The sequence below is a fragment of the Coloeus monedula genome (assembly GCF_965178545.1).
Source record: "Coloeus monedula genome assembly, chromosome: 21".
Taxonomy (NCBI): Eukaryota; Metazoa; Chordata; class Aves; order Passeriformes; family Corvidae; genus Coloeus; species Coloeus monedula.
Genome location: NC_138801.1, coordinates 1,964,722 through 1,983,260, shown reverse-complemented (window position 1 = coordinate 1,983,260; position 18,539 = coordinate 1,964,722). Strand labels below are relative to the sequence as shown.

The window sequence follows — 18,539 nt, the reverse complement described above, 5'->3', positions numbered from 1 at the left end:
CCTCCCATCCATCCTCCCAGCACTGCCCAACCTTCGGCCAAGTGTCCCCAGCGGGGATGGTGGATACGGAATGTTTTGGAAGTGATGCGAGATAGTTACTGCATAAATAAAGAGGAAATCTTAACATGGATCAGAGGTGCAGACAGAGCAGCCCGTGCTCGAACTCTCCCTTCTTACCTCTAGGTTTGTTGTTCTGCACTAATTATGTATGAGACAGAAAAATGCTGGATGAAGTTTAATTAGGAATGAGCTGCTTTGTCATGTAAACTCCGAGTGCAGTTCGCAAGCCTGGCTCACCGCCAGGACCGGTGTGAGCTCCTCGGCAGCAGGGAAGGGGCTGGGAGCAGATGCCTGTCCTCCAAAACACTGAGCCTCGAGGAAGGGTTTGAATTACAAAGGAAGGGAAGGGGCTGAGCTTCCCAGCCCCCTCCTCCCCCACAAAGGGCAATAGTCAGTTTACTTTCATAACCCCACTATCAGCTGCAGAGGAAGTCTCGCAGTCCGGGAGTCTGCGAGCGGTTCCAGAGCAGCTGAATCCAAACCGGGCAGAGCCGGCCGAGGGAGGGCAGCCGCGGGGATGGACTCGCCCTGCTCCCGGAGCAGCTGACTTTCCCGGGGACTTCAGCATTGCTTTTCTGTCCTGATCTTATTTTTCTGTCCTGATCTTATTTCTCTGTCCCGTGGAGGCTTGGGTAAGTGCCTGGTAGTTTTCCACTTACCTTTCTCTTCGGTGGTTCACCAGGATCTGCCAAAGTGCAATGGCACTGCAATGACAAAGTATTCCCTGCACCTTTATGAGCTTCCTCTGGAAGTGGATGATCCAGATTGGAAAAGCTGGACCTTTACAATCTTTTGAATTGATATACGGCATTTTCAAAAGGGACAGGGAGCAGATATGGAGAAAACAGATTTTCCAGCACGTTGTTTCAGCTAGTGGGACTGCTGGGGCTACGGCAGCTTGCAGTGTGCCGGATTTCCAGCGGTTGGATTGCTGGATTGCTGGAGCAGAGCTCTGCCGAGGTCTGTCCGGCAGTTCGGTGGTGCAGATGTTTGTGCTGTTTCCTGTGGAATCAGCCTGTGGGGGTCGGGGCAGCTGCGCCTGGAGCCAAGCTCTGTATTCCATCACCCGCCAAGGAACGCAGCGTCCGGCGCTCCCTCTGGCACTGGTGGGGAGAGAGGAGGATGCAGGAATCAAATGGTGACATGGTTTGCTGGAGAGGTGTTTGCTTTGGGCCCTCATGCTCTTGCAGAAGGGATGCGGTGGATTGGGAGCACGGATCACAGGCAAGCAATTCCCTCACACCCACGGGGAGCAGAGCGTGCGGAGGGGCCAGGCAGAATTCACAGATTTTTCAAAGCCGTTGTAAAAGATCTGCGTGATTGTAAAGAAAGAAGTGGCCGTGCCTGGCGGTCGGGGTGTTTGCAGGCAGTCCCGGGGATGTGGGTGTCTGGATACGTGGTAGGAGCAGCCGGAGAACTTGAAAGGGAGATGGACTAAAACTTACGTAATGTGTGAAACCGAATGTCCTTTCCTGCTGTCCCTGCTGTGAACCTGAGAAGATTAACCCTGAAATGATTTTTAAAGCTGTCTTTGTTAGTTCATCCTTTATGCAATTTGTTTCTTTATCTGTTTCATTTTGAGCACAAGGAGCCAGGCTGGTTCCACTCCCCTCTCCACTCCTCCTCTATTGTTAGTCTCTCCCAGCTTCCCGTAGGATTGTCCAGCTCTGCTCTTTGCAGAGCCCAGCAGAAAAGGATATGGTTGAAAAGAAAGAAAGTATTTCAAATTAAAATCTGGCGAGTGCTTGCATCCTCATTAGGCTTCAGACAATTTTCTTCCCTCCCAATCTCCTTTTTCACAAAAGTTGCAGGGTGGCCAGTATCACTTGCAATACCTTAAACTTGAAAACAAAGCGTATTTATAATAATATGAGCAGCCTGGTCTAGTGGAAGGTTCCCTGCCCGTGGCAGGGGGTTGGAACCACATGAACTTTAAGGTCCCTTCCAACCCAAGCCATTCTGGGATTCTGTGATACCTACAACTAGGAACACCTACATAGAATGAAAGCAGGGAATTCTTGCATTAAGCCTCATTCAGATTTGTGAGCTGGTCACAGCTGATGAGTTGTCCCAGCAGTGACACTGAGCATCTGCCCCAGGCAGGACCAGGCTTGGAGGACGGGTTTAAGGAAAGGAGTGTGCAGGGAGGGAGGAAAGGTCATGGCCCCATCTCTATTGGTTCTCATTAAGATGTAGCTTGATGAGCAAATGGTAATTAATGGTTGTGTTAATGCTCCGAGGTAAGCTGATAGGACTCTCCGTGCTTTCTCTTGATTCCCAGCTGTGAGTTCAGTCCTTTTGAGCAGCACTGAGGAAGCGGGGTTGGGTCTGGGTGATCTTTGGAGAGGCCCAGCCAGCAGCACGTGTGACCTTCCAGATTGTTTGCACCTCCAGGCACCATCCTCCTTCCCACTGCACAGCAATTAGTGGGAAGTGTCCCTGGGCAGGACTGGAGCCCGGGAGAAGAGAGCTGCCGTGGGGCTTGTGGAGATCGCAGAGACTGGTGAGGCTGAGCTGCCTCCTGTGGCCTTGTTAGTGCCAATATTGGCACAGGGAGATGCAAGCAGAGCAGGTGGAAGGGCAGAGCTGGAGACAAAGGGGAGCCCCAGTTCCTCAGGAGACGTCTCCATTGCCTGCAGTGACCCCTGCGCGTGGAGCTCCACTTGCCCCAGCCCGAGCCACAGCCCCATGCCTGGTGCTCTGTCACAGCCCCTTGCCAGGCTGTCCTGGCCCCAGGGAGTGCACTGGGGAAGCTGGGAAGATCGTGAGTGGGATGAGAAAGCACTCAGTAATTCCCTGAGTTTCCTTCTGCTCAAAGTGGCAGAAATAACACCTTTCTTATGTAAAAGGCTTCCTCAGTTCCGCTGGGTATTGTACAGAAACACCCCCCTGCTTTGCTTCTCTTTGACTTGCACCGTTTCAGAGACCTGCAATTTGATGACAGGTTTAATAAGATACAATTGTCACTTGTGTTGAGAGGAGACATTCAAAGAACCTGGAGTTGTATCACCTGGCATACCAACATGTAAAGGCACTTTTCAGTTCAGACACAGTTTTAGGTGCTGGAGACCCAGATTTTAAGGCTTGTTAAGACCCAGACTTTAATACTTTTAAAGACTTGTCCAGCAGACATTGATGGCTGAAAACTTGTTCCAGTAGAGCCTCCCTTCCCCCAGCACTGGTTCCTTCTTCCACCTCTTCACCATATAGGAAATGTCTGTCTTTTTTTAAACAGGCAGTTTTTCTTCATGTCACCCCTTCCACTGTGGTAACACCAGCACCCAGGAATGGGAGGGGAGAACAGCCCCAGTTTCCTTGGGCCTGTCTGGGACCTTGCTGGTAGCACTTTTGCTGGTGCTGTGGCACTGAGAGGTGACAGCCTCTGCCCTGCTGCCATGGGAGGGTCTCACACTCCATTTCCCAGAAAGAGCAGGATGCAAATTGAGCTGCTGCCATAAATTTACAGCAAAGACAATAAAAACAAGAATTAGACTGATAAAATGATTAAAAGGCTTTACCAAAGCCTCTAAGCAGTTTGTCATATCCTGCAAGGTGATTGCCCAGGACACCTGCAGCACAAGCCAGCCTTCTCCAGCGTGGCCCCTCGGCCAGGACATCAATAAAAATGAGGATTTATGAGCTCTGTCATGGGCAGCAAGTAAAGCATCGGGCAACAAATTAATCGCTGATTGCAGTGCAGTGCTGACTGGGAGCTTTCCGCTCTCTCTTGGCGTCGTTGCAAGGTTGCTCGTTAAAAAATTAGTTTGATAAGGAGACCCTTGACTCCCAGCGCGTTCCTCTGTTACCTGCTCACCGAACACAAGGCACCGTGAGCCCAAAAGGTGCTTTTCACTGTTCAAGTGTTCCAGCTTTTAGTCATCAGAATGTGACACCCCTCACAGTTCTCTGTGCTTGTCTGTTCCCTCCTGTCCAGTAATTTTAGGATCACAGAATTCCAGTTTGGGCTGGGAGGAGCTGGGTACTGCTGGTCTACTAGAAGCACTTGGGTGCCAAAGCTGTGTGTTCCTGCTAAGCTGCTTCCCTTTCCTACCACAGAGGTTTTGCTCATTGTTCTCTAATTTCAGCAGGCAGGAAAAAGCCCACTTTTGAATTCTCTTGCCTGCCCTGTCCCCACAGCTGGTGCCACCATTGTCCCAGGGTTCCTACCCAGACCCGCTTCCTTTGTTCTCTGCCGGGCAGCTCTTCGAGGTGATTGTTTTCACAGTAATTTTACTTCTCCCTGCCTGAGACCAGACCATAATTTCCCAGTGACTCATATCACCTGTTGGTGGCCTTTTCCTGTCCCTCACACAGAGGCAGTGCAGGGTGGGAGATGGAGTTGGTGCTCCTCAGGTTAAGGAATGCTCCCACCTTCCAGCAGCCTGGGAGAGCTGTTGGTGGCAGCCACACGCTCCGCAGGGACACACGTCAGGGGCTGGGGAGAGGGAGCTCTGTGGGGGATTGGGGATGTTTTGCCCTTGTTATGCCAGACTTGTACCAGCTGATCCCATCCAGCCTGATTTGCCCACGGATGGTTTACCCCGGGAGCCTCGGGCTCCACACGTCCCCTGTGAGCAGATGCTGAGCAGACCCGTCAGGTTTCAAGGCATTGCCTCGGACGAGCTCCACGGGACGAGCTGCCAGCAGCTCTGGTTGAGCTGCAGGCTCGGTTTGGTTCATCAGGCTTGGCTCTTACTTTTTTTTTCCCTGTTTCCTTTTTTGAGAGTGCTCTTACACCAGAGCTGAGCTCTGTTGCCCATCTTCGGTGCTGGAGGGTGACATCTCCTCTGCTCCTGCTCGTGCTAACGGCAGTTGTCGGGCTCTGGACAGGGAACAGGGCATTCTCCGTCTCAGATGGAACAGCAACATGAAATTTCATCACCTAGGTTTCAAGAAAAATAAACTGTGGCTGGACTTAAAACCTTGCGGTGAGGACTAATGGAGAGAGGCTTTTATGAGCATTGAGAATATTTGTAGCTAAGCAACCAACATCAGCAAGAAGAATAAATCAAAAGTTTCAGGGCTCTGCCTGCCTGCCTTGAAGGGTCAGGAACTGTATTTTCTCTTTGTTAACAAGATTGCCTTCCTGCTGGAGGCAGGATCCCGGGTTAGATGGAGCTTGTTCTGGGATACTGGGCTGACAACAGGAGTGAAAGGACAGAGAAGAATCTTGCCAAAGGCCACAAAGCCAGCCAGGCCTCCCAGCAGCTTACAGGAAAAGGCTCTTGGAACAGTAACATCTAACACAAAGAGGTAATATTTTCTAATTACTCTCGTATAAGTCCTCCTAACATCAGAGAGGGACTCTTTATCGGGAAGGGTAGTCACAGGATAAGGAGTAGTAGGCTCAAAGTGAAACACCGAAGAAATCTCTCCCTGTGAAGGTGGTGAGGCCCTGGCACAGGGTGCCCAGAGCAGCTGTGGCTGCCCCGTCCCTGGCAGTGCCCAAGGCCGGGTTGGACGGGGCTTGGAGCAACTTGGGATAGTGGAAGGTGTCCCTGCCCATGGCAGGGGTGGCACTGGTTGAGCTTTAAGGTCCCTTCCAACCCAAACCATTCTGGCATTGTCTGATTCTAGGCTCTCTTCAAGGCAGCAGCTACAGACCATATTCCATTTCACAGATGGCAGAACTGAGGGACTGGATGACTGGAGCAGTTTTTGTTTGAAACGGTGAATCTCTGTGGGCTTTGTTCACTTTCTATATTTGCACAGTTCCTGTTGCTTGGGGCGCTCACCCTGTTGCTACAATTGCAGCACAGATCCAAGGCCTATTAGATAATTGAGCTTTATTTTCTACAAAGATATTATGCAGTGTTCTTCACCGGGTTGCACCAGAAAACCTAGAAGCGAGACATTTAACTTTAAAATATATTTTATTTGTAAAAAGAAAACTTCCCAGAAATGCCAATGGGAATGGCAGCAAGTCAAATCCCAGGAATAATCTCTCAATTGAACTTTTTTTTTTTTTAATACCATCTTATAACGTCAGGGTATTTTCCATCTCTGCTTCTTCCTCCTGCTTAGCCAGGAGCTGGTTGGAAAAGATACTCCAGTCGCTACCCTGTCCTGGCAGCCTCATGGATCACCAGGAGCCCTGTGAGTGCCCTCTGTGCTATGGGAAGATCCCCTAAAAGTGCTTTGGAACCAAACTCTTGGAGCCCTGAGTCCCCTCTGCACAGCTGTACCACACCATCAATCCGGGCCTCAAACAGAATTGTTCCCTGACCAAGGACCCCAGAGACCTCTTTGCTCACATAGACACTAAAGTTGGTGTTAATTATAAACCTGTGTATTAAGGCCAGATCTCCCAGTATTTCTGTGGAACTGTATTCCTAAACCAGGTTTATTGTTTCTGTGAGAGGAATGAAGTGTAATACAGGATAACTCAGGTGGTGTTGGGACTTCCAAGCCCTGTCCCAGTACCTCTCACATGCCATGCTGGAATGCTCTCCTCGGCAGGACTGTCCACATATTTTACCACTTTATGTGGCATTTCCTCCACTTTTCTGCCTGGAAACCTTCCTGCAGCATTGGGCATTTCAGTGGAGTTTAAAAATGGGTCTTAATTTTTCTGTATTGGCAGCTGCCCTGTGTTCAGAGCATCCTGTTACAGACGATGACAAGCATGAAACTTTCCGGAGGCGCGCGGCGTTTTCTCCATCTTCTCTCCCGACGCAGCTGTGGCCTGGCTGGTGACTGGAGTTACTCAGCTGTGAAAGGCACTCAGGCTCTGAAAGCAGGGGGTGTTTCTGTCTATTAACACCAGTGCTTGCAGCAGCCCAGCTGGGTGGGGAGTCCATTTAGTCCCAGTCCCACAGCTGGGCTCCAAGAGGCGCCTCGAGCCAGCAGGTACAGACTGAATGGCTCTCAGGGATTTTAGGGGTAACAGGAGACCAGCATGACAGTAAGGGGTTATTAATGATAGCATTCTTTCAGGAAGGACTTTATTTTTCTTATTAGGGAAACTATCTCTTTTGGAAGTGTTGCAGACACATTTTGGAAGCAACACCAACTATTTTAAAAGTTAAGCATTGGCAGGTGTGAGGGGGATGTTCTGGAAAGAGAAGATACAGCCTGGCTTAAGAGAAACCCAATGTATTCAGAAGATCCAAGCTTTTCTGTTTGATCATTTTTCTCTTCCCACCCACTTTGGATCAGCTCCCACCACTCCACATGTAGGATCTGAACCATTCCAGCCAGTTCCTGAGTCATTCCCAGCTCCCAGTCCATTTAGACCATGGCACAGCTCCCTGAGGCACTGATGGAGTTTGTGAAATGCTTCCACAAATACAGATAAGGACAAGCTGTTGGAAAACAAACACTCTCCAGGAGCTGCAGTGAGGGTGCAGGAGGGCAGACCTGGGAGTGGTGGGGAAACCAGGACACCAGGGTGGTGGCAAGAACAGCTCCTGCCTCCCCTCCCTGCTGCCTCTGGATTGCCCTGTGGGAAAGGAAGTGCACCCAGCTGATGGTGAAACAGAGTGAGGATGCTGTAGCCAACTTAAAATTCATTTTTGAAGTAATTGTTCCAACTTTCTTACTCCATTTCTGGAGCTTTTCTCCCTTTTCTGGTTGTATTTTGTTCAGTTGGCTTCTCTCAGCTTTTTCTCCTGGGGGTCCCAGGCAGGTTTCTCTGTCTGAACATGAGACTTTGTTCTTCAGTGCTTCTTTAAGGGTGTTTATCTCCTTTTCGATCCTGTAAGTGCCTCTTTTTCCCTGTTACTTTTTCCTCCACAAATCAAAGCCTCTTGTCCTCAGTTTAATTTTTACATTTAATGAAGTAGCCCTGTAATTAAATGTTCTTTAACAAATCCCCAGTCAGGTTATCTCACAACAAAGAGTACTTTGGTTTTATTATTATTTTTATTATTGTTATTACTAATGGAAAGTGATGACATGCTTGAATCCTTATCAAGTGTTATTCAGGGGGATTAATCATTTCAGCTGAAAGGAAAAGTTTGCTCCATCATTTACGCTGAACTCATCTGCTCAGTGTCCTTCTCCTGTTTATTTATATTTATCATTCTCTACTGGTTTTTTAGGTCTCAAGATCAAATTGTTCTGGCCTGACACATACAATACCTGTAATTGCACATGTGTTTGTCTGAGCTGCTGTGTGTTAGCACAGTGCTAACAATGAGGTGTGTTTGGTTTTGTGCTTCACTGGGCAAACAGCAGTAAGCTAAATACAGGAAAACAAGCTAAATACAGGGAAACAAACTAACTACAGGGAAAGAAGCTAAATATAGAGAAAACTGAATGAGAATAACACATTTTTGATGTCTGTGATGTCAAGCTTGTCAGACCCACTAAGCACCTCGCTAAGAAAAGCAAAGCAAGCCTCAAAAACCTCAGAACTTGCCGAGATGTTCTCATTGAGAAAAATTTTTGCATCTTCAGCTTGAACTACAAAAAAGAGCAACTGTGAATCAGTCAGACATCCCACATTTGTGGCTGAATTGAGCTCGCAAGCAGTTCCTCCAGTCCCCTTTCCCAGCTCCTCGGAGCTGTTGGTGTTAATGAGCTCCAGGCCCCGGCTGAAGGCTGAGGAAGCAGCTGGGGCAGATGTTGGCCACCTGGGCTCCAGGAATGAGGCTTCCCAAAGCTGGGACCTGTTCAGCTCCCAGAGCAATGGTTTAGACATCGAACCATTGTCAAAACTAGGTCAGCTGGATATCAAAAATCTGTGTCTGCAGATATCCAGCTCTGGGGCAGTTGTGCCTGGGCAGGCGGCAGCAGCTGCAGGCGGGTGGCTGCAGCAGCACCACGGAAGGACAGGGCTCCTGTGTTGCTGTCAGTGCTGAGCTGATGGAGATGGCAACAGCAAGAGTCCTTCTGGAAACCAGAAACCAGTGTGGAGGTTAAAAGCAGCCATTGTTTGGTATTTAGGGGCTTTGCAGAGAAAATGGCACATCTCTGGCAAAGGGCATCTGCAGCAGATGCAGGGAGCTGGGTGTGTGTTTAATGCTCCCTAGGCTGCAGGGGGATGGGAGCAGGGCTGACAGTGCTGACCAGCCACAAATCTGTGTGTGAGGAGCACTGGGAAAGGGCAGAGAGACAGTGCTGAAACAAGGCACAGGATAAGGTAAAGCATTCCAGAGGGGGGCTTTGGAGCCCTGGGCCCCGGTTCTGAGCTCTCTCTGTACTGGACGAGAAGCAGCAGCAGAGCGTGCGAGTCCCCAGCACCTCGGCCTCCCCCCTGTCTGTCCTGCCTGTGTCCTGCTCCCACAGCCCTACCTGAGCAGTGATCCCTCTTGTCAACAGCTATTCCCCAGGAAAACACCGTCCTGCCCCATCCTGTGGTCAGCAGCCAAGGGACAGGAATGTCCCTGGTGTCGTGGTGGATCCAGTGCCACAGACAGGGCTCCCGGGCTCTGAGCTGGTGCCCAGCTCGTCCCACTGAAACAGGGCTGCTGCCACAGAGGGACACAGCCTCCCACGGGGACAGGAGCAGGGCAGGTGTGTCTGAGGAGGTTCTGAGGCAGCAGAGGAGTCACTTCGGCTGGAAGGAGGAGGACGGAGGGTTCAGGCTTGTTCGTTTGCATGTGGCCAGCCAAACGTGGGCAGCCAGGCGTTCCTTTCTTCTCACCAAATGTTCCTTTCTTCTCACCATCCTTCAGCTCCTCTTTGATCTGAGCTGTACTTTTTCCTGGAAGACTTCCAGCATTCTCAGTGTAGCTATGAAGCTCCCTTTTTTCCTCCCCATTCAGGCCACATCCCTCAAATTTAAGAAAGCCGCTGCGATGGTGACGTGGGACTGTGGTGTGTAGTCATTTCTGGAGAAACATGTTTGACTTCTTCAGATGTTCCTGATCTCTCCTCCCAGAACAAGCACAGAACAGGCAACAGCAGCACAGGCTCCCACAGTCACCTCAGAGTTTGACTTAATGCAATATGGAAAATCAGCCCCATAAAAGGTTCAAGCTGTGGTTTGGTACAGATGTCCTATAAATTGAGAACTTTTGGCGACCTTCATTTCTAGACTGACATGTCAGACAGATGCACATGCCAGAAGCACACTGGGAAGCAAAGACTGTGTTGGGAAGGATGCCAGGAGCCAAGATGCGTTTGCAGAGCTTCAGAGCAGCAGCTTGGCCATCTCTGGCCCAGGCAGCAGGATGATGGAGAGAACCCTGGGGTAGCTGGCTGGGTAATGATGTTGCTTTTAAAAAGGACAACAAAAAAGGCGTTGCACCCTGCTCCTGCTAAGGAGGCTTGGAGGCAGGAGAGAAAAGGCTTCTTTCTCTAGAGGTGAACAGTCACTTCTTCCTGCAGCAGAAGAAGCCTGACACTAGATAAGTAGCTGTGAGAAGATTCATAAAAAACCTAATTTATAATTTGCCAGAATATAATCCTATTTGATCAGTGTTATTCAGTTCCTCTTTCTTTTAAAATTCAGTGCACTTAACTGTTCTACGAGGGTTTATGAATGTTTAAAAATTGCTTTGTGGTCCCTAAAGTAATTTGACAAGTCTGACAGCTATTGATTAAAAACCTGAAATTATTCAGACTGTAGGATGACTTGAGGGATTAGATAGAAAGTTTTTTCAAATGTGAAAGGAAATAAGATGTTGGAAAGTAAATATGTTCTTGAATATTTTTGAAAAATCCATTACAACTGTGAAATTAAATTGAAATGAGATACTTCGTGTGGAGATGAAGGAACTAAATGCTGGCTTTACTATTTAGGCATGGGGCAGAACTCCCCATCCCAAGCCCAACAAATGCTTCCCTGGAAGTTGCCGGTCTCTGGCACAGATCCCACCTCAGGGCACTGAGGGAGCCCTTGGGGAGCTCCTGCACCTGCCCAGTCCTGGCCAGGGCCCAGCCAGCTCCCTCCATCCCACTGTTCCTGGTGGGGCTGATGGGAATGGGGCTCTCTGTCCAGTATGAACATTCATGTTTGTGGGACAGGCGGGAGCTGATGGAGCCTCAGAGGGAATGACCGCAGCCCCCTGGAACATCCTGGTGCGTGCCCCATGCGGGAGCTGCTGGGGGAGCTGGGAGCAGCTGGGCTGGGCACCTCTGCGCACACTTGCCCTCCTTCACCAGACCTCAGGAAGGGTATCCAAGAACTGGCTGTGCATCTCCACATGCCAAAGAAGTCTTTAGGCTCTTAGGGCAGCCAGGACGTTTTCCATGTGACCAGAAGGAATCCTTTTGTTCAGCACATCCAGACCTGTTCTGTTCCTAATGACCATGTGTTTGAATATCCTTCATAACTATATTTTCTCCATCTTGACATCACTGAGGTTTTGTTCCCTGTTCTCCCTCCTTCTGGAAAGCTAATCTTGGATTTCACTTCTCTCATGGTTAAAAGCTCTCTCCTGATTTCCAAGTTTGAATCTATTCACAGCCAGTTTGAGCCTCTTGTTTCCCCCATGCTGCCCTGCAGCTTGAACAGCTCTTGTGCCTCTCATACTCACTCTGGAGTGGGTACAGTCCTCGTGTCGCTGAGCCCTTCCCTGCAGACTGGACCAGGTGAGTGTCACAACACTCCAGCATCGAGCTGGGTGTGACCCAGCAGGTGACATCCCTGCACTCCTCTTGAACTGAGACTCAGCTGAATCCCATGGACATTCCCAGCCTGGCTGCTGCACCAGCATTCAGCCTGGACAAAACACTGCAAATCTGAATGGATGATCCATAACCAAACATATGCAGGTCTGAAGAAATAACTCCCACAGCCTGCTGCCAGCTGGTTGGGAATAAGGAAAAAACCAGTTCTGAGTGTGCCGTGCAAGCATCCTCCTTCCCTGATGGGGGAATGGGCTGCTGGGCGCAGAACCCCTGTGCCCCTGCTCCAAACACAGGAACTGGGGCTGTTCCATACCCAAGGGAAATGTCTGGCTGCTCGCTGCCAGCACTGTGGGCAGGGAACACGAGGCAGCTCAGTGGAAGGGATCAGATCCCTCAGTCCGTGGGCTGGTGCAGAGCGTGTGGGCAGCTCTGCAGACTGGTTCTGCTAACGGGGTGCTCCACAAACACCTGATTCTGCTTTTGATGGTGTTATCACTGCTGGTGTTTAATCAGGTAATGGGTGGCTGTTGGTATTGGTTAAATTCCTGAGTGATTCTATCCATGGAGAAAATGAAGTGTTTGTTATGGAGATAATCAAGTGGTTTTTATGATGATACAGTTCCCTGGATTGAAGCAGCAGAGTTATGGATATGGAGGTACTCAGTAAGCATATAGAAGGCTTGCTTGGCCTGTTACCTCAGGGCACCGCGCAGCCCTTGCTCATGTCCAGGAATTCCCAGTTTCACGGGATCAAAAGCCTTGGTGAGGGGAGTCTGCAAGGTACGAGTGGAGCTGGAACCAGGTGTCACCAGGCTGGGCATGGTATTTTAAACTCTTGTGCTATATATGGCCCTTGGTTATATTTCAGTGACAATATTAAACTTTAAAAAGATGAGTGGAAGGAAAGGAGACCTTCAAATTTAGTTACTGCCAGGAAATAATACTCAGCACCACATAGTTGTCATTCTGCAGCAGACAGGGATTATCCATAAACCCTGTACCTCCAAAGTGAAGGAGAGTAATAAAGCCGACCCCAGGCGCACTTTGAACTTGGCTACCTCTGATTAATTAAGTTTTTCCTTCCTTGAGCCTGATTTAGTACTTATGCTCAGAATGAAGGATTTAAGTTAAGAAACTGTTGAGAAATTGAAGGACAGCTCTCATCCCCTCTTTCCCATCTCATCCCCTTCCCTATCACATGCACACACATGTGGGTAGCAGAGGGCTTGATGTGGCTGCTGAAAATCAGGCTCTGAGGGCATTCCTGTCCCAGAATTCTTGTCATTCCTCCTGCAGTTCCACCACTTTCTCTGTGGATTTTTATTCCTGCCAAGCTTGAAATGTCAGTGGGGCATGGCAAACATCAGCTAATTCTGGCCGCAGGTCTCAGGGCAGTGGAAGGTGTAATAGTGATCCTGCATTTATATGGAAAATAGGAAGGTGTCTGTGCCACTCTGGAGTATCCTCCTTTCATTCATTTAATTACAGAGCTTCCTGGGACATTTAAAATCTGTCTGTGGCAGGGCTGAGGCTCAGCGCAGCCATTCACTCCACATTCAGAGAACTCCTCTGCTTCCCACAGAGGGAGTGAGGGGCTGGGAATGAGGGAGAGACCGTGGTGGGTTCTGAGCTCCCCAGGTTTGCACAACAGCCCCGAAACTTCACAGCCCTCCTTGGTTAATAGCTCTAATGATCATAAATGGGTTCATTAACATGCTGGTGTTTCCAACCTTCTGTTTGGGCAGGGCAGGGTTGAATAAAACAGAGAGAGACCTGAGCAGGTACAATGAAAACCCATGTCCTGGGAAGTCAGTCAGCCCCTGCGTTCCTGTAGAATTGCTGTGGCTGGTGCTGTATCCCAATTAACACTCAGGGACTGAGAGGGGCGATGGTTGTACCTGGGTAGTCAGATCTAAAAAAACTTACCCAAAATTATTCAGCTTATCCCTTAATTAGACTTCCTTAACCCACTTTTTTTTGGAGGAGAAACAATTGTTTAGAATAATGAGAGAGTCTGTTTTGATTGAAGGACGTACAATAACCTGCCCTGAATCTGCTCTGCTGCATTGTACCAAACTCACTTATTTCTCTATATTTGTTCATCGTCAAAGCATAAATAATTTAGCATTTTGTCTCTCCCTGTGAATGTGAGAAGCATGCTTGCTGATTCCAGATCAGATGGAGCAGTGATGTTTATTACTCTGATGTTGGGGAATGATTGTTGCATATTTAATATCACCATATCTAAAGCTCCTGTAGCTGCGTTCCCACTCGCGGGATCGGCGTGAGGCTTTCTCCGAACACTCTGATCTGCAGCCCTCCGAGCTGTGCTGGGATGGAAGCAGAGCCTTTGCTTGCCCACTGTGACATAGGGCATGAGTGACAACTGCATTTCCAGCGTGCCCAGCCTGGCTGGCATCCACCAGCCCACAGCACTGCCAGCCCCACCTGCTCCAAAGTCATTTATCTCACCCAGAAATACTCAGAGACTTGCACTGTGTGACAAAGTAAATACCAGAAGTAAAACAAACCTCATTAAAATAAAGTGGCTGGATGATAAGGCGAATGGTTAACATACCTTTAACAGCAGTATTTCTTTTCTTCATTTTATCTCACTAATGCCTTTAAAAACTGCCTGAAAGTATTTTATAGTAATTACTAAAGGAGCTGGAGTTTTTAGCAGTCTTGTAATGAGAAGCTGAACATCTCTGATTTTAGTGGCTTTTTTTCAAAGTGTGGGGAAGACACCAGGCAGGGAGTGAGGATCTGGGCCATGCCTATTATTCCTATTTAAAATTAAAATTCCTTCAAAATGTGGCACAGGTATTGCAGCATCCTGCAGTCCTGGGCTGGATGTTCTGCCATCCACAATAGCCTTGCAGGACTTTGCTCCAGCACCTTGCTGAACTCTAGCTAGTCACCCAGCACCGTTTTCCATTTTCTCCTCTAAAATTCTATCCATGGAGATAAATTCTTGTACATTTTACCTAAGCCACTTGCCAGAATAAAAGGAGTGAGGCACTGCTTGGAAATAGTGAGAAGCAAGGGAGAGAGAGCAAGCTTTGTCCATGAGCCATTTGCAAGCCAAGGCTGTTCCGCTGGGTCACATTCCTGTTCTCTCCGCCTTGGCGTGGATCGCCTCTTTGTAATGGAGTCCAGTGTTCCCAGTGTTTCCAAACTTGTTTCAGTGTTTGCAGCAAGCTGGGATGGTCTCCGAGAAACAGTTTGTGTGGATGTGATTGAGGGAAGGAACGTCACTGTGCTGGAAACAGAGACCCTGCAGGCACTCCGGCCCTCTGAGAGCCATGCCAGTGTCACAAGGTGGATTGGGAGGTGACTCTCCCCACTGTCCCCACACACCATGCTTGGATCTGCACCACGGAGCCATCCCAGTGCCTGGAGCGCTCCTGGCAGGAGCCAAACCCACTGATGTGCTCCAGGAGCAGCCTCCTCTCCTCCCAGGGTGCAGACAGGGCAGCAGCACCAAGTCTTCTACTTAAAACTTGCCCCTTGCTGCCCGCTGATGTGGCCACTGCCCCAACACGGCACCATCGGGGTGACAGAACCGTGCAGAGAGGGGAAATCTCCCATCCAGCCCCAGGAGCTGCTCCCTGGAGCCAGCAGTGCTGGACACTGCTAAACAGATGTGGATCAGAACTGCTCCAAACCTTGCCTTTACTGGCACACAGCCATTGTGCTTGTTCAGTATTCTAAAAGCAGAGTTAATAACTATTTTTGTCTCTATTCTCATTTCTCACGTACATATAAAGGCTCGGCTGATGTTTAGCTTGACAAGCCAGGCTGCAGTTTGGATGCCAAAAATCTCCAAACTGTCATGGAGGGAGACAAGGATAAAGGAAAAAAACAACTTAGATAAAAGGGCTGTGGACTCAGAAATGCTGCATGTGGCACACTTCCCAATCCTCAGAGAGACTTATTAATTCACATCGTGGAAGTGTTTGTGGTGCACAACTCAAGTGGCTTCCTGGCTCCACTTGGGATCTCGCTGCATTTAGGAAGAAGTTGCTTTCACATTCTACAGGCAAAGGAATTAAAAAGTTGTTTTGTTTCTCAAAGTGTATAAGGTAATAAAGTGTATAAGGGATGGAATAAGGCAGGCCAAGACTCTACTCAGGAACTGCACATCAACCTAATGCCAGGGGGGTTTTATTGCCTTTTCCCAAACCACAATGTTCAGACTTGGATTTAACATTCAGTCCTTTGCTGCATCCTTGCAGCTCCCAGAACTAAAACTGATTTTTGCCCAGGGACTGGGCTAACACGTTCCTCCAGCTCTAATCTCTTTATAAAAAACCAAAGCTAAACAAAAAAAAAATCCATAAGCAAAAAATCTTAAGTTATTATCCCATAATTTGTAACATGGATGTGAGTGTTGTAGGCACTTAACAGACAAGGCACTTGGCAGCTTTTCCCAAATTCTCTATATTCTGTGTGGCAGCTGGTGCATCTGGATTTTGCAAGAGCTGTAGGTTGGAGAGCACAGAGCATTTAACCCATCCCTCATCCCAGGGAAGATTCCTGTTTTATCCTCACATCAGCCAGCCAGAGCCTCATCTCTTGTGCTTTTCTCAAGTGTCCAAAGAATTGAAGAAATCATGGAACATTCTTCTCACTTGGCAATTGTTTTAATTTCTCAGAAGTCTGCACTGTGCCAGGCCTGTCCCTGTCCCACCTCTGAGCCCAGCAGTCTGAACTGCCACCCTTGTGCCCTGTAAATGAGACAGGACTGGAGCTTGTGCAGGGACTCCGTCACAGCCCGTGCTCGGTTACTCACCAAGAGCCAGGGTCCGTTCCTGTAATTGCTGCTGACAGGCTGATGATTTCCTCGTGGAGAGCCAGCCCTGGCAGGGCCGGCATGGGCAGCTCCAGCCTGAGTGAATCACACTGCATGTGATGGGCTCCAGGAGCCCATTCCCGACTGTGGCTGTGGCTGTGGCTGTGTGTCTGGGATTTGGAGCTGGCAGCCTGTCCTGGGCAGGGGGATGAAGTCAGGGAGCTGCAAACACAGAGCGGGCAGAGCAGGGATACCGGGGCTGGTAATAGGAAATGCAGCTTTGTGCCTCACAGTTTGAAACCAAATGGGCAGGGATGGCCAGAACTGATGCTTCTGAGGAGCACTCCAGAAGAGGCACTGGATGAGGTGGCCCAGGGCCATTGCCCCCTGTCAGCCCCACGTGGCCTCTGGCTGGGGTACAGTCTGGGTACCCCACACCTCTGCATGGGGTACAGCCCCACGTATCCCTGGGCAGCAGCCTGGGCAAGGGACACCCATCTGTGGGGTGGGCTCCTGGGTGGGGAGGTGGCACAGCTCTTGCTGAAATGAGCTCCCCTTTCACCTAAATTCATTTGGAGCTTCAGCTGAATCACTGGTGTTCAGCTGTGCCTGTGTCCTCCCAGCTGAATCCTGTTCTGTCTCCCACCCTGTGACAGGGACATCAGGAGATGGCTGGGGGTCCCATCCTGGAGAGGACAGTACAGTCCAGGGCCACATAGAATGTCCTTTTCGAACAGCTCCATTTGTTTTATGAAACCATTTTAGGCTTTAATGCTGCTCGTGCAGGATGGTGACATTGGAGGCTTGAGGCTCCCGTTTGCGATGGAGTGGGAAGCAGCTGGGACTGGTTGCATCAGGATGGACTTTGCTTTTTCTCTGTGTTTAGAGCACAGTTGCTCATTTGGAAACTCACCTGGTGCTTTCAGTTTTGGTGCCCTGGAATGGTGTATAAAGGCAGCCAGGCCCTCTCCTGGAGCCGGGCAGGGACAGGAAGAGCAGCCCCTGTCACCAGAGGGAGCAAAGTCATGCTCATCCCCGGCTCTGGGCTGGGACATTCCCGGGCTCCACCTGCCCGCTGCCCACCCAGGCCAGCACCCGCATTCCCCTCTCTGGCTTCCTTGCTGGCCACGGCATCTGGGAGTTCTGGGCAGGCTCCACCACAGAGCTGTACATGGGTTCCAGCCATGGTGTAAATCCAGGGCAGCCTCATCAGCTCAGGAGCAGATTGCAGTGTTGTTTATGAGAACATACGCTGGCCCTACGTATTCCCAGGGATTTGACCTAAGCTGAGCATCTGTCAGGATAAGAAAAAGTGGTTTAGTGCAGTGGCATGGCAGCAGTTCAGCGGATGGGCAGCAGGGCAGAGGGGATTGTCAGCTCCTCCCACTTGGATGGTGGTTTTATATTCCATCAGAGGAAAAAAAAATATTTGCGGAAATTGGTGTTTTGAGAAATTAAATACAAGAACAAAATCTAAACCAGATCCAAACATTTTGCATTTTCTCAGAAGAAAGTAAAATAGAATTTTTGGGCCCTGCTCTGCAGATTTAACCCTGCAGAGTTGGGAACTGCAAAGCAATGCCAGTGGTGGTGAGTGGAAAAGGCAGAGCCAGGACTGTAAGGAGTGAACCCCAGCAGAAAAAAAGGTGTCTGTGCGACTCTGTTTATTTTAACTCAGTCTACTTTACATCAACTCAGGCTCTTAGAGTGTCTGAGCAGTTTTAACTCTTCCTGTGATCAGTACAGGCTAATGGCCTAAAATGTAGGTTTAGACATTAAGAATGGAGTAAAATTGCAGGTGAGACAGGCACAGGTCTACCTCAGGGAGTTAACTGAGGCTGGGCTGGGTTGTGGGGAGCTCTGTGGTGACCCTGAACACCATCACAAAGGAAAATCCTTCCAGGTTCTGTCTACAAAAATTCCGCACAACTGTGAGTGTAAAATACAGTCATTTTTGCAATGATGATGAGCTGGGTTTAATTTAGTTAATAACTGAGGCAAGTTAATCCTGTTCAGGCAAGGATCAAACCAGTTTCAGTGCATCTGTGTCAGTGCTTTGCATCTCTCTAACTAGATTGATTTAGAATAGCTTGGTCACAAAAGGAAGTTGCCTCTACTGTACAGCTCCTGAACTGGGGCTCACACCTGCCCCTGCTCCTGCCTC

General features: G+C 49.3%; 1 protein-coding gene across 4 annotated transcripts in view; it reads left to right on the top strand.

Moving 5' to 3' along the window:
* Positions 1-18,539, top strand: part of DAB2IP (DAB2 interacting protein) — a 163,434-nt gene that overhangs the window by 92,963 nt on the left and 51,932 nt on the right. Inside the window, exon 1 of one of the 4 annotated variants that reach the window (XM_082295065.1) lies at positions 580-692. The exons of the other annotated variants lie outside the window; for them this stretch is intronic. The gene's annotated coding sequence lies outside the window, so the exon portion shown is untranslated. Of the gene's footprint in view, positions 1-579; positions 693-18,539 lie in introns of those variants that run through there. 4 annotated transcript variants of the gene reach the window in all.